Source organism: Zonotrichia albicollis, chromosome 13 (genome assembly GCF_047830755.1).
Source record: "Zonotrichia albicollis isolate bZonAlb1 chromosome 13, bZonAlb1.hap1, whole genome shotgun sequence".
Lineage (NCBI taxonomy): Eukaryota > Metazoa > Chordata > Aves > Passeriformes > Passerellidae > Zonotrichia > Zonotrichia albicollis.
In genome coordinates this window covers 15147802-15163427 of record NC_133831.1, presented here as the reverse complement: position 1 = coordinate 15163427, position 15626 = coordinate 15147802, and positions in this window count along the sequence as shown.

Genomic DNA, 15626 nt, shown 5'->3' with positions numbered 1-15626 from the left:
ACATTTGAAGAAGAAAAAAATACATTTAAAGAGCAGCCCATTAGTGTAATTTGGTCATTGAGCAGAGGTCTGTGAAGAGAGGTGAGGAACCTGCCCCCTGTTTGAGCCCCTGTGCTCTGACTCCTTTCCTCCCCTGCTCCTGGTGCTCTTGCCCAGAGCAGGAGCAGGACAGACACTGATTGCTGCTCCTGTATCAGGAGCCAGCAGAATGTCCCCACTCCTTGCTGTAACATCTCTCTTTACAAATAAACCCATGGATGGCTCTTCAAACAGCTACCCAGCTTTGAGGAGCCCCTTTAATGTTGCTGTTCACCCCCCTTTTCCTTCAAAGGGAACTTGGTTAAATTCCACAGAGCAGTGCCCAAGGCTGAGCTGACCTTCAGGCGATGCCTGGCTGCATTTTCTGTCCTGTTTTTCCCCCTGACAGCCTCTGCACTGCAGGCTCTTGGCACAAAGGAGTGCTCCCACTGCCCCTTCCTCAGTCACTTCTTATGTTGCAGAGGCCCAGCCTTCCACCTTTCCCCACTCTCCTCATCTCCAACTGCTTCTCTAGGAAAAATTCTACTTCTTGCTGTTTCTTTGCATCTCTGCACCTGAGCCTTCCCTTTGCTGCTCCTCATCCCACCAAACTGCCAAGGCATCTCATCCACTGCACTGAGGCCACTGCTGGTCACCCCTACCTTCTTTCCTCAGTCCAACCTCTTCCTCACCAACCATAAACCTCACAAGGGGCTCTGGATGATGGGGACAGAGACAACAAACTTTGCATTTAAATGCAGAATCGAAATGCCACCACCATATGGCGCAACGAGATGAAAGTGAAGTGAGATGTGCCAGGGCAGTGCCTTTGCTTTCCCAGAATATGCCACCAATGATGCAGACAGGCTATTCCTGTGCTGGCACTGCTCCTGTGGGGTGGGAACACACACAGGAGCTGAAGGCAGTAGATTTGTTGACACTTTTGGATATACCTGTCATGCACCCTGCCTCCCTGGCCCCAGGATTCCACAGGAGAAACAGGCCATAATAAACCTGATTGATTTGTGTTTGTCACTCATCCAACTGGCTTTCACTTTGGTGTCCCTCAATCTTGCTTTTTCATTTTCCTTTGGAGCCACTGAAATCTCACCTTCCAGAGAATCCAAGCTGTTGGACTTGTCATCTGGTTCAAAATGTCTGCACAGCAGGAACAAAATTTACTGTCCTCTGTGCAACCTGCCTTGGTGGCTCTAATAGAAAACACAGCAATCCCTCTTTTATGCTCTGCTAGGAAACAATCTGCCTTTTTTTCTTTTTTTTTTTTTTTTTCTAAGAAGGGAAAAGTTTTTGATAGAATTTTTGCTAGCTTTATATAAAGCAGAAAATCCTCAAAATCCAGCATGCAGCCAACAGCACTCACTGTGAATTTAAATCTTTGAATGTCTTTTCTGTAGTTTCTCCTTAGATTCAAAATCTTAGTTAAAGCAAAACTTTGGTCTTTTAAATTGCCAGGGCAAAAATGTGGCAGAGCAATTACGTGACTGGTGGAGCACTGTGTGCAGCTGAAGTGTTAATGTCATCAGCACTAATTTTTTTTTGTTTTTTCTCACCCTAAAATTCTTTGCTGTTGTAAAGTATCACTTGTTTATCATCTTGTGTCCCTTAATCTGCAAAACAATCTCATTCTTTGATACAATTTTTCAAATGTGACATGTTTTTCAGAAATTTTAAGGTCCCTGAATTTTAAAGGAAGAAATAGATTTCTTCTTATCCTCTATGTTTTTTATTGTTTGGGTTGGGTTTTTTTGTTGTTGTTTTGCTTTGGATTGGCTTTTTTGCTTGTTTGGGGCTTTTTTTTTGGTAGATTTTGTTCTATAAACTCTGTGTCTTGCTGCTGCCAGCCAGAAAGGCCCCACTGAGAGACCCAAGGTCACTGGTAGCTGAAGACAGGCACTGCACAACTAGTTAGGATGAAAGAATATCCCACTGGGCTTTGGACTTACAGTTTCTTGGCTCTTGTGACTTGAAATAAATGTCTCCTCTCTGTCTGGAGCCACCAGCCATATTCTCTCCCTTGTGAAGCTCCTTGCAGCCAGATTTACACAGGTGAAGAGGATGAAAACCTTCCTCATTTGCTTTATCTATAATGATATATTGACTTCCCTCTGTTAGGAACACTGTGAATATTTTTACTGTCTTCTGCAGAGCCTGGAATTTCACACAAATATTTTAGGAAATTTCATCTCAACAATTTGTTGTAGAGATTTAGGGATATGCAAAATATTATTCAGAATGTGCTTTACTTTTTAAAATACTTCAGATAGGATTTAGCATCGTTCTGGGATTTCCCACCTCATAATTACAGAGGAGAGAGACTGAAGTGAAGAGATCTTGTGCTTGGAGTCTTTTGACTGCAGTCTAGGTTACCTTTCAGGCTTTAGTTCTGATTTCCCTTGTGATCTTCTGTATGTTGATTAAACCTTTCAGTCCCTATCCTTACAAATGGGATTAAAACACATCTGTGCTTTATTTGGATGTTACAAAAACCTCACTGATGAGTGGCTACTGTGCCAGCTTGTAAAAATCAGAACAAAAATACAAACTTATCAGCAAAGAGAAACATCCTGAATGTTTGCCACATGGGACACTTGCAACCATCTGGGAGCAGACCACAAAACTTTATTCTTTCAGAATAATTTTCTGAACTGCCTAGTCAGCTCAGTCTCCTATGGTTGGAGAGAAATAAGGAAAAACTCTTCATAAAACTCTTCACAAAAACACATCATGCTTTTAGCTAAAAGCCATCTCTGACCTCCTACACTGCCCATCTGTGAAACAAGCTTGGCTTATGCACTTTTAAGTCTAAAGATATAGAAAAAGAAAGGAAGAGGGACTGCAGATAACCTGCTTAATTCTCTCACTTACAAAATGAAAAAGTCCTCTGCACCCTGCTTTAACCTCCTGTCTTTAACAGACATTCAGCAGGGAATAGACTGGAGTCAGTTTGACTTTAGTTATTATTAATGGTATCTTGGATAAAATCATTCACCAAGCAACCAAAGAGTAACTGAATTTTGGCTCTCCAAAGCAATAAAGTAGAAAGCCATCATGGAGATGTGCTGCAGAAACAGGAATGGACAGAATGCCTGATGTTCCTCTGAGCTGACAGGGCTTGAGCAGGGATACAATCCTGGGTGATGGATCCAGCTGGATAGGAGACATCACAAGCCACAGCCATTAAATGCAATATCAATATGAACTTTTTTCCATGGCATGAGCAAGGGTGCTCAGAAGCCAGCTATCAAAGCAGAAAACTGCAAAAGGTTTCTCAACATGAATACTTCATATTTAGGAATCAACAGCCACACAAGAAATTCATTTCTGCTCATTCATGGGATCTGAAAGAAGGAATAAGACAAAAAATACAAACAAAACAAAACCTCTCTCTGTCCTTTGGGTCCTGATGAAAAGTGTGCTTTCTTAACAAAACCCTCAAAATTGTGTCTGCTTGAAGCAGAAATCTCAGGTTGTCTGAAATATCAAGGCAGCAGTCAAAGTGAGATCCCTGGGAGAGACAATGCACGAGGTCAGAATGCTGCAGCCTCCCAATTTCAGCAGTGGAAATAAACAAAGCATCAGGAATGCCCTACACCAAAAAGGGCAGAATTAAGGGATTATTAGTCCCTGGCTGTATCAGCCCCTGGCCTTCAGAATCATTCACAATTCACCTGAACTTAAACTGCTTGCATATAAATGGGGAGAGGATAGAGACACGTGCCTTGAGGGTCTGAATGAAGTGACAAAAAGCAGGAATTAGCATCTTGCTAGATCACCAAGTGCATCTGCTTTTAAAATGTACAGGGACACCTCTGGCCCGTAAAATCATGCTGCAATTTCCCCCCATTGGTTTCCTAAAGATCTCGGAGGTGTCTTGACTTTTGTCAGTTTTGTTTTTCCTTTAAACAACAAAGGACTGCAGCAGTAAATTTTGTGAATTTGTTACTGATTTTGTTTTAGTTACAGTGCTCCTCTCTCTCCTTGGCAGTTGCTGTCCTTGCCTTGCTACCCATCCGCCTCACTAACTAGACAAAAACTGTAGATACACAGACCTTTGATCTTCCCTCTGTTCCAAGCAGCAGCAACACACTCTTCACTTTTTAGATCATTATAGGGAGATCACTGGGAAGAAGAGGAGATTAAAATGAGCTGTTACAAAGCAAGCATTTTACTGCTCAAACTGCACTCTGCCTGCAGGCTGGGAATGCCCCAGGAGGGATGCAGCCCCAGGAGAGCAGCAGCAAAAGTAAACTGTCCCCTCTCTGGAGAGTAACTCCTTCTGTCGAGTTCCATGGACTGAAGAGTGTGGCTGTGGTGATAAATCACCCACTGAGACAGACAGCTGGCAGTCTGGGGGGATGCTGTGGCCTCAGGGCAGCTCAGACTGGGATGGAGGTCCTGCCATGCCCCTGTGTCCTGGAGAGGACTGTGAGCATCCTCTGAGAGGGGCAGCTGGTGTGTGCTGTGCCTGGAATTGTGCCATTGCCACACTGGGAATGCTCCTCAAAGGGGGATGTGGGAGAGCAGGGCAGCCTGCACACACCTTTGGACATGTGTTACATAAATATACCCACAGATGCTTCTCAGAAATGCTCCTGCAGAAACAGGAGTGGACAGAATGCCTGATGTTCCTCTGAGCTGACAGGACTTGAGCAGGGATACAATCCTGGGTGATGGATCCAGCTGGATAGGAGACATCACAAGCCACAGGCATCAAATGCAATATCAATATGAGCTTTATTCCATGTGGGATGTAGGACAGCAGGGCACACATCTGCACAGCCTGCACACACTTTTGGATGTGTGTTATCTAAACATACCCACAGATATCTGAAATGCTTCTCAGAGGGGGATGTGGTACAGCAGGGCAGCCTGCACACACCTTTGTTTAAAATAGGTTAGAAACTGCTGTAAAATAGTTGATAGATCACTAAGCATATACTGTTAGTTTGGTTGCTATATTGTAAAAGGGGTTAAAAGGGTAGTTATAAGAAATATGGTACTCAAGGTACCATAACACACCTCAGTAAAGTGTACCATGAGCCGGCCTGGACAGAACTGTAATGGCCAATCAAGCACCTTAAACCTTCATGCAAATGAAGGATCCAAATAGAAACCAATCCAAAGGGACAAAAAACAGGATAAAAAGGGGCATCTGTCCCAGGGAAGCTGTGCTGCTCCACCTGGAACCTCGGGGCCATCACAGCAGGCCTCCGGCTGGTGCTGCTCCATCCTCGAGGGAATGCTCCTACCTGGCCTGGGCCCCCTTGCTTAAGGCCTTTCTTTTTCTTATAATAAATGCTGAAATCTCTTTAGTACCCCGTGAGTCTGGTCCTGTTTTAACACTTTTGAACGTGTGTTATCTAAATATACCCACAGATATGTGCAGCAAGTGAAAGTTCTCTGCTGCTGCTGCCAGAGTTTCTGCCTGTCCTGCAGGCAGCCCCTGGTAGGACCCAGTGTTTCAGCTCTAGGATACAGCACTGAGAGGAGCTGCTCTGTGCCTCTGAGTACATTACCCCTTAAAACTGATCCTCACAGTGAAAAACCTGAGCTCCAGGTGTAGGAGTGATGGGGGTAGGATGGTTGGGACGGAGGGAGATGAGAGATCTCTGAAGCCAAGTCTGGAACTTGTGGTTTATTGCACAGGGCCTGGGTGCAGGGCCCTGCTGGGAGCTGCCAGCCACAGCTCAGAGCAGGCCTGAGAAAAGAGAGGAGGGGGTAGAGAGTAAGACCATAAAAGGGTAAGAGAGCAAGGGAGTAAAAAAGGTAAGACAGAGCGAGGTTCCTGTTACAATACAACAAATCTTCTGTGTTGAATATTCTAATTCTCACTAAACAATCTAGTACAATACACAAATCCTATAGTATTTACATACAGCCTGCAAGAATCATTACATTACCATTCTGTGCTACATTTTAAACCCTAAAAACTCCTCTTTGGGCCCCTTCTGCCAAGCTGTAGAGTCTGCTCTGACCCTTGGATCTGTCTGCAAGCAGAGGGAATTGTTCCATCAAAAGGGGATTACCTTCACCTGGCCATGCCATTGTTTTCCAATTGTTCAGTAACTGAGGGATCTCAAAGCTTGCTTTCATTTCAATCTCACTTCTAGTTTCCATACTCTCAAAATCTTTTGCCAGGCAATCATATTTATAAGGCTTTCCTGTTTCCTCTTCCCCAGCACCAGGAAAGAATTTTGTACAAATTTCAGATTCACACTGATCAGAAGTGAGTGGAACTTGGGACCTTCTAAAGCTGAGTGGCAGAAAAGGCAACTGGTGGGTCTTCTAAAGTGCCAACAAGGCTAACGTTGGATCTGAGAGAAATGGCAGATTTGTCTTAACAAACAAGCTGTGAGTCTGCTGGTGAATAAAAGTAGCACTGGGAGATAAAAGAAACAATGGGAAGGATTCCACTGATTGATGAATGGAAATAGATATTTGCTTTTACAAATAAACTTTAGGTTTGCTGATAAATGAAATTAGAAATTAGGAGATGAAAGAAATATAAGGAAGAAAAACCCCTAAATTCCATAAGAGTTAAAAATTAACAGGGATGGTTATACCTTAGAGGGAAATCTTTGGTATCAGGTGTATCAGGAAGTCTGTACCTCTCAAATACCTCAGCCAAGGGAGAAAGAGAGAAGGGAAATGTGGCTGGAAATTGGATAAAAAGGGAGGCTGAGTCCTCCAAAAATTGCAGAGATCCCAGGGGAATGCCCCATGGCCTCTCCCTTTATTCAAATAAAGTAAAACTACTCCTCTGTCTCCTTTTTGGATATAAACCTCTGATGTTTGTGGATTAATTTTCTGAACAGATCCCTGGAAATCTTAGCTTAGACAGAGATACTGCATTCCATAAAATCATAAAGAAGTAGAGTCTGGCAGCTCCAGCAGCTTCATGGCCCAGCCCTCCTTGCTCAGAGCAGCAGCAGCTGAGCCCTGCTGTTCAGGGCAGTGCCCAGCCACCCTCTGGCACCTCCAAGGATGGAGATCCCCCAGCCTCTCTGGGCAGCCTGCTCCAGTGCTCAATAACAATTTAATCACAGCCTGCAAAGTTCAGAACAACTACCCTCCTCACTTCATTTTCTGTCCTTACCTTTGATTTCAGATCAATATAAACCTCATTTGGGTCCTCTGCATTCATCTTCTGCTCCTGGAAGTCAAGGAACTGTTTTCCTGTGATTTCCCTTTGTTTATAAGAGAAAACCCTTTGGCAAACACTGGTTGGGCCAATACATAGAGGCAATATAGTGTAACCTTCACCCTAAAACACAAATGTCTGAGGAATATGCTCTGAAATAAAATACTGACAGTCTGTGGTGAATTAATTCCAATTTAAAATACACAAATACACATACATGCAGGTAAACTATGTTGGGAATAGAAAGAATAAAAATAACATAAGAAAAATGCTTAATATACACATTAATCTTACATGTATTAAACTTCACTAGCAAAAGTGGTCCCTAGAAGCCCAGTGGATTATTTTGATTTGTAAAGTTACACATCAAACAAAGTATTTCCAAGACTGAATTCATAACTTTGCCATTATAAAGTCAGACCATCACTCCAAGTTATTTTATGCTTTATTGTGGGAAAAGTTTCTCTTTCTTTCGTGCCACAATAGCCAAAAGTGTAAAGAATTGTTCTGTCCACCTAAGCTTGCCTTTATCCACATCTGGCTTTTATTGTTTTTTTCCAAGTTTGCTAAACTGTTGCAAATCTTTTGAAAGATGCATACAAATTCACTGCAGAAAATTACATCTGACAAATCAAAAAACCATCTTTATCATCTCTGGACTGCTCTGTATCTCTCTGTATGTGTCTGTCCAAATTCCTCTAATGAGATTTTGGGGCTGTGGGTATTCTATGGCCAGTGATTCAGTTCACTTCAATAGCCATCAGATGGCTGTGAGTATCCTCTGTTCTGTGCTGAACCTGGCTAAAATGCGAGATGATGAATAAGGGCTATAAATCCCTGCGCTTTCCTTGAACATTATATTCATTAAAAAGACAAAAAATCAGTTGAGCAATGATGTATGTTGCCAATGTACCCAATCTATCAGGCATTTGACTCTGCTCTCGACTGTAAAGATAGACTGAGATCAATTTTCTTCCTGTCAGCAGCTCAAGTAGATGATTCTCATGCCTTCAGTTCCATTCAGAGAACTCTGCACTGGGTTTGTTAATTCTGATAAAATCTGCTCTAATTTTGTGAATTCGGATATGCTTAATCTTTGTGAAACATCCCTGAAGGATTGCAGAGAACCACAATTGTACTGAGATCAAAGCTGTGGCAAACATCCAAGTTCAGTTTGATTTGAAGTGACAAACTGTAGACCCTAAGACTTGATCGTGGCTCCAGCCCTTTGGGATGCTGCACGGGCTTCAGATACAAATCCTCTTCATGCTTTGATCACACTGCAAACTGTTGCATGAAAATAAACAAACTGCTTCCAAAAAAAGTAATATTAAACTTCCATTTTGTAAAATTATGAACAATAGTATTTTTCTGCCAGAGGGCACCACAGGAAGCTGCTTTCTAGTAGAAGCTCTATAAGCCCTCACCATGGGCACAAAACCTACTTGTGAGTTGTACTGTAATCTTTGGTAAAGTCCTGGACACTCCAAAATATGTCAGCAAGGAAATCCAAAAATCTGTTTGCCTTCTCTGGAGGATGAACAGATCCCAAGCTGCTGGAACCATGGCCACTGTCTCTGATTCAGCTGAGCAATACCAGTTTACTCCTGCTGAGGCTGTGACCTTGTGTAAACTGTTCCAGGGCACAAATCAAACCCCTCAGAGCATGGATGTGTTCTTCCAGGCAATCCAGATCATCTCAGGCTGCACAATTAAATAGGTCAACCTCAGCAGCTTGATAAAAGACTTCAAAAAGATTGTGTCATTATGGCTTTGATGTGTTTCAGACCTAAACTGCATTTGTAAGTGAATGCACTGGAAGCATTAGCTGAAGAGTGCCTATAATAGCAAGTAGGAAAAACAGTAAGAGAGTCCATAATAATACCCCCTTGCCTTCAAATGGAAATGCTTTCTCATTTAGATAGGAAATTGCACTCATAAACCTTAGCTAAGTATGACCTTATTCTTCTTAGTGTCTACCACTGGATAGCTGTTATATAGAAAAGGATTTTAGATCTGCAGGTCTTTAGAGTCAGAAGTGAAGCTTATTATTGTATCCACTGCTCATAAACAAGCATATAGATTTTGTGCTGTAAAAAAAGCTAAGTCAGTGCTCCTTGGGTGGCAAAAATATATGTTAGAAGAAAATAATCTTTTACATGCTGACATGTAATGTAATAATTCTATCATAATCAGAGAAAATATACAGACTCCTTGTGGAACTAGTTTAAGTTCAGGTTAAGTTAAGATTTAAACATGGAAGCTGGAAAGGGACTTTTTACAAGGGGATGCAATGCCAGGACCCAGGGAATGACTCCCAGTGCCAGAGGGCAAGGTTGATGGGATGTTGGCAATGAGGAATTGTTCCCTGTCAGGGTGGGCAGGCCCTGGCACAGGGTGCCCAGAGCAGCTGGGGCTGCCCCTGGATCCCTGGCAGTGCCCAAGGCCAGGCTGGACACTGGGGCTGGAGCAGCCTGGGACAGTGGGAGGTGTCCCTGCCATGGCAGGGGTGGAAATGTGATTTTTAGGGTCCAATCCAACTCAAACCACTATGTGAGTCTATGATTCTGTGATTTAAGCATTTCTGTAAAGGATCCTTGGTTCCTGCAATTTACAATTTCAGCAGACTATGCAAATAATTTACTGTCCCTCATTTCAATGTGATTGGCAATTAAAATGATATAGTACATCTTCATGGTGAAAATTATGTTATGGAAAGATGGATCACTCCTCCAGTCATGAGCAGTCACAAATCAGTCTTTGGTATTCCCTTTGTGAGTTAAAAAGATAATTGTCCACTACCTTCCTCGAAATACATTTGAGACTTTATTTCTGCTTCCAAAATGAGACTGAAGTAAAAACCACAAATTCCTTTAGCTGATAGTCACAGAATCTTTGCAGCCCAGCACCATCCCCCCATTTCCAGGACAAGGGGACACTTTTGGCACCCTGGGACATTTGGAGTGGGTTGGGTCTCTTCCTCACCCCACCTTGTCCCAGCTTTTTTATCTGCATGGAAGAGCAAGAAGTTGGCTTTCATTAGTGAGTTTAACAAAAGCATGTAGGAAAGCTTGGGAAATGTGAATACAATCTTTATTTTGTCTATCTGTCCTGTTCCTATGGCTTACCCCAGTAAAATTGTTGCTTGAGATTGCCTTGAAATCCTTTTTGCCCTTTTGTACTTACACAAAGGCAGGTTAAGTTCAATGACTGCTAGATTCACCCTGGCAATTCATGCTGGACCCTTCCATTTGGGAGCATTCCTTTCCTGGAATCCAGCTCATCACACAGTAAAAACCAAACAACTTTTTTTGCTGAGCCATAAACCAGATCCCACTTCTTCATTGCAATGGGCCCTGCAGGGATATTTCCACCCTAAAAGCAACATGAGCAACTGCAGAATTCTAAATTAGAAATGATTAGCCACTAGGGGAAGTTTAGAATCCTACTTCAGTGACACAAGCTTGCTTTGTAAGACTCACATGTTATTTATATAATTATAGATAACACCCTCCACTAGGACATGGCATTCTACCATGAAAGTATGATATTTCTTTCTCAATTTTACTATATATATATATCTACACATCTCCTAAGAAGCTGCCCCCTTATTGTCAGCAATTTATAAAGGCATAAAGTAAAATAGCTGAGTTTTTAGCTTGTACACAACTTACAAAAATTTTGATCAATACAGAAATATAGAAAGCACTTGAATATTCAGATTATGAATTGTATCTATTGGAAATGTGGTTAGCCAGCTGCAAGGCTCCAGAGTTATCAATTTCAATACAAAACAGTTTATGCCCTTTTCCAACCAATTTTAGACAAATAAAACTGGCAGTAATTGGTCTTAAGTAGCAGAAAACTTTATTTTAAAGGCAATTACAGCCATCAGCATGGTGTCTCCAAAAATCATCTGTGACCTCCCTGAAACTTGGTTGTTGTTAAAATGATTCCTCCTATTGCAAACAGATACACTGATTTCTGTCTGTCCTTTGTGGCCTTGTTTACTTCAGGAATATTTGCTGAATTTATAATGGTGCTGACTTACTCCCACCATATTGATGGCATCAATTTTTGCAAAATCAATAGCAAGTTATTTAAAATGTGTATCTATCATCCGCTACTACCTAGTTCTTTATATTATTTTAATGGTGACTTAGAGCTTCCTTAATTGGTCCTCATCTTCCAGCCCAACAGACAGGGATAAATCATGGGAATCATTGCCCCAGACTTGTTCAACACCAATTATAAATGTCTGTGGTGGCTGCCCCATGTTCCATCACTGACTAACTTCCAGGGGCTGATCCTTCACAGAGCCCATTCCTTTGCCCATGTTTTACTGAGCAGTTTCCTCGTGGATGTGCTTCAGCTCTCCCTGGAGAGACCTGCACTTCCTAGGCTCCAGCCTGCTGGGGGACAGTGACAGGACATGGAGCAGATTCGCACTGTGAAAGGACATCTCCAGTACAAACAGGTCTGGGAGACACAAAACCATCATAGTTTCAACTAAAGCCTTTTTATAAATTAAACATTCTGGAGTTCTTTATTCAGCTGAAGTTTATTAAGTACACAGGAGTAAAAGCTTCTGTATTGAGACTCAGAATGGCTCACGTGGAGACAGATCTGTGTGGGACAGATCTCCCCTGTATGACCCTGCCAAAGAACATGGAGAAGATTTACAGTCAAAAAAATGGTCAGAATTTATTAAGATACAAGTATTAACAGAGCAGAAATTAATGTTTGTAAGTAGCTCTTCCTTAGTTAACTGTGTCACTACAGGTGTATCCTTGCCTCCCAGTTTTCAGATTAACCAATGGCTTACAAACCGTGGGAGCTCTAATCCATCCCCTTTAACCCTCTGTAAGTTTCTCTCTGTCCTTTCTGTCACCTGTACCTGCTGTCTGCTCTTTTCAGTCTCTTGATCTAGAAGCTCGCAAGTCCTTGTGTGACCCTCCCCATATCCCCTCCTGCCTTCCTCCCACTGGGGTCTCTGGAATTATCCACAACTGGAACTGGAATTCTCTCTGCTTTGGATATTCAGCTGCCAACAGCCAACAAAACATCTCCTTGTTCTTCCACAGGGCTCACTTGTCCCATCCCAGTCACTGAGGAGCAGAACACAAAGGAAGAAAATGAATTTAACATATTCTATCCAGCACATCCCTAAATACACAATCAGTTCAAATGTGAACCCTTGCTCAGAGCAGCACCACCAAAATCTTCCCTGATTTAGAAGGGAAGCAGCAGCAATAGCACCTCTGTGCATCTCAGAGCACCTCACAGCAGCAGAGAGATGATATCTGCATTTCATTCAGACATGGACCAGCAACGTTTACTGAGATACTGGTAAAATAAACTTGTGCTAGAGTTATACACAGGCTGAGTGTTCCGTAGGGAAAGCAGAAGGGATCTCCACAGAAAATCTCAAAATGATGGTTCAAGAGCAAGTCCTTAACATGATGTGCTGCAGACACCAAGATATGTCAAATAATTTCAATTCACATGGCCAAGGAAGCACACACATTACATTTTGGTGCTAATTATAATATACTAAATTCTTACTACCTCACACTGCTTCTGGCTTTCCATGCTCATGATGAACTTAGTTAATTATGTTACAAATAGCATTGAGAAATATTCAGAACAGCATGTAAAAAATGCAGTAATTTGGGATTCTAGTCATTAAGGAATCTCTACCCTTAGTGATTGCTGTCATCATGGATGATCTAACAGCCATTTGAGCTCTGTATTTGCTAAGAATAATCATAACTCTTCAGGCAGAATTTATCCACTGTCTAGCAACTCTGGACCTTTTGACTCTGCCCAGAGGCAATTAGGCTCTTTATAATGGCATCAGGAGAATCCCAGGAAGATTTTTTTCCCTGTGTCTCTCTATGCCATCTCTCCCCGCATCTCCTTTTTATTTAAGTATATGCTAAAGAGAGAAAATATAATCACATTATTAGTGTGAAAATAGAAATAATTCTCCTAAATGGTAGGCCACCCATCTATTGCAATAATGTGACAGGAGCAGAGGGGCATGGATAGTCTGTGGCTATCCTGGAAGCCAGGATTAAGCTACTTTTGCTCATTAGACATCTGTATAAATTACCAATGTTCTACAGGGCTTCTGAATTCACACACACACACAGAATAAGCAGAGTACAAATGCATTTGCTTCTCTTCCCTAATGTTGCATCATTACCATAAAAAATCCAACATGTTATTTTATATAAAGCCATAAAGATGATTAACTGGAGCACTAATTCTCCTGCAGACAATGAGCAAGCTTTCAGCTTCACAATCAGTCCCACAGACACAGAGATCATGGAAGGGAATGAGATTTCCATAGGCAGACTGAGAGTTTTATTGCTGTGTTACTTTGTGGTTGTATATGCCCCCAAACCCAGCCCTGGTTCATGCAGCACTAACCCAGGATGAAATCCTGCTGCATTTCATTTTGGTGGTGCTCAGGAACATTGGTCAGGGTAACTAAATGTACACTGACATGTTAAATGAAAGATTTCTGAGGCTGTTACAAATGCATTTTCCCACCAGAGTAAGAAGGAAATGTCAGGAGCACTTTATTAGATGCCACACACTCAAGCAATTTGGGGCTGGTTTCCAGAATCTCTGCATTTTCTGCTTTCAGGTGGGCAAGGAGCTTCCCTGGAACTCTGCACTGCCCCTGCTTCCCTCCCACTGCTGCTGCAATTTCTCTCTTCTTAGACAAAGCTTTCTGTCAAGACACAGATGTCTTATAACATCTCCTGTTTCTTATTGCAGAACAAGACCTGAAGTTCTGGAGGCATTCTAAGAACACAATAATGCTCACTTTATTCACTAGGACATTGTGCTTTATACACACTTTAAAGGAAGTTCATTTTTAATACCAACACTAATTTATCTTGTTAGGTCATCTTTCAATTTCAAACATTCCACTTTTTTTTTCATTATATCTTCTATATATAAATGATCTGCAGAGTACAAATGAACATTAACATCATGAGCCAGCATTATTTTAAAATCAATATTGGAAAATATAGCATCAAGCAGACACTTTTAAAGACTGAATCCTCTGGTATAATTAGCATAGCCCTGCATTAGCCCTGGGCAAGTAAAATGAGATAGATGACCTAGACAGAGGGGGATTTTTTTAAAGTGTGAACTGGAATATATTAATGACAGATTAGTCTTGCCTAGCACCTCTCCTGCATCTTTGAGTAAATGATACAGCAGAGAGAAAAACTCTTTGGAAATAATTACAGAATCATATAGAACAGGTATTAAAGAAAAAACCCACAGATTTGTATTAAAGCTCTGCAGGATTATTGTGATGTTTTGGACACCTGAATAGCAATTACTTCAATCACTGCACCATTGTCATGGCTCACTCATCCCTGGCTGCAGAGACCACAGGGGACAAAAGCAGGAGCTGCAATCTCCTCAGCCTTGCATGTTTCTAGTATTGAGCAGTCTAGGAACAAGTGGAAGGACTGGGATAGACAAAGACAGAGGTGTATTCTGTCCCTGTGTTCTGGCAGCTATATTCTTATTGGGTGGAAGGTTTTTAAACTATTTTGCCACACTGAAATTGTCATTAAAACTGTCAAGGACAGAGCTCATCTGAGACACTGCTTAGTTTAACTGAGCCTTAGGTACAGTTACGGGATAAAACAATTGCAAGGCTGATGCAAGAATTAAAAGTTGAAAATCTGCTCTATCCAGTTAAAATGCCTCCTCTATAGTCATGTTAAGTACATTTATTTAATTTTTTACCTGTGGTTTGACCTCCATAATTAACAAATTGTTTTGTTTCAAGACATGTGTGGAGAGATCTCTCTTTAAGGTGAATAAAGTTTAATGTGAGGAAATGACAAAGATATCTAAATATACAAAGTCCTTCTGGTAGCTTGGCACTGACCCCAATGAAACTTTTTGGATAAAGCATGCTGGAAGTGACAAGTACATGAGCAGGACTTTTTGTTTACCTCCAGGGCAGCCCAGACATTCACAGCCTGAAGAAGTTCCTCTGGTGATAACGTTACAACTCTGTTTTGTATTTAATCCCCACATTAATAAGGCTCTGAAAAAAAATCCTGAATAAAGACCTTGCTGGAGAAGACAGGTAATAACACATCATTCAAAGGGCAGCCAAGAAGGAAAGTGGGCAGTGATGGTGAAGAGACAGTAATTGGATTCCCCTGTACCTGTCAGAAAGCTGCTCAGTTGCTATATATTTAAAACCCTCTTCAGGTATAAAGCAGATCACAGGGGACATCCACACCTGAATGTTATCCACAACTTTGTGCAGAACAGAGAATACAAGTATTAATTTCACAAAGCTGGCAGGGAATGGAATTACCTAGGAAGTCCCATCCAATCTAGGTTATTAAATAAGCATATCTAGAAACTTCAGGAAGGAAAATGTATTTTACAAAGT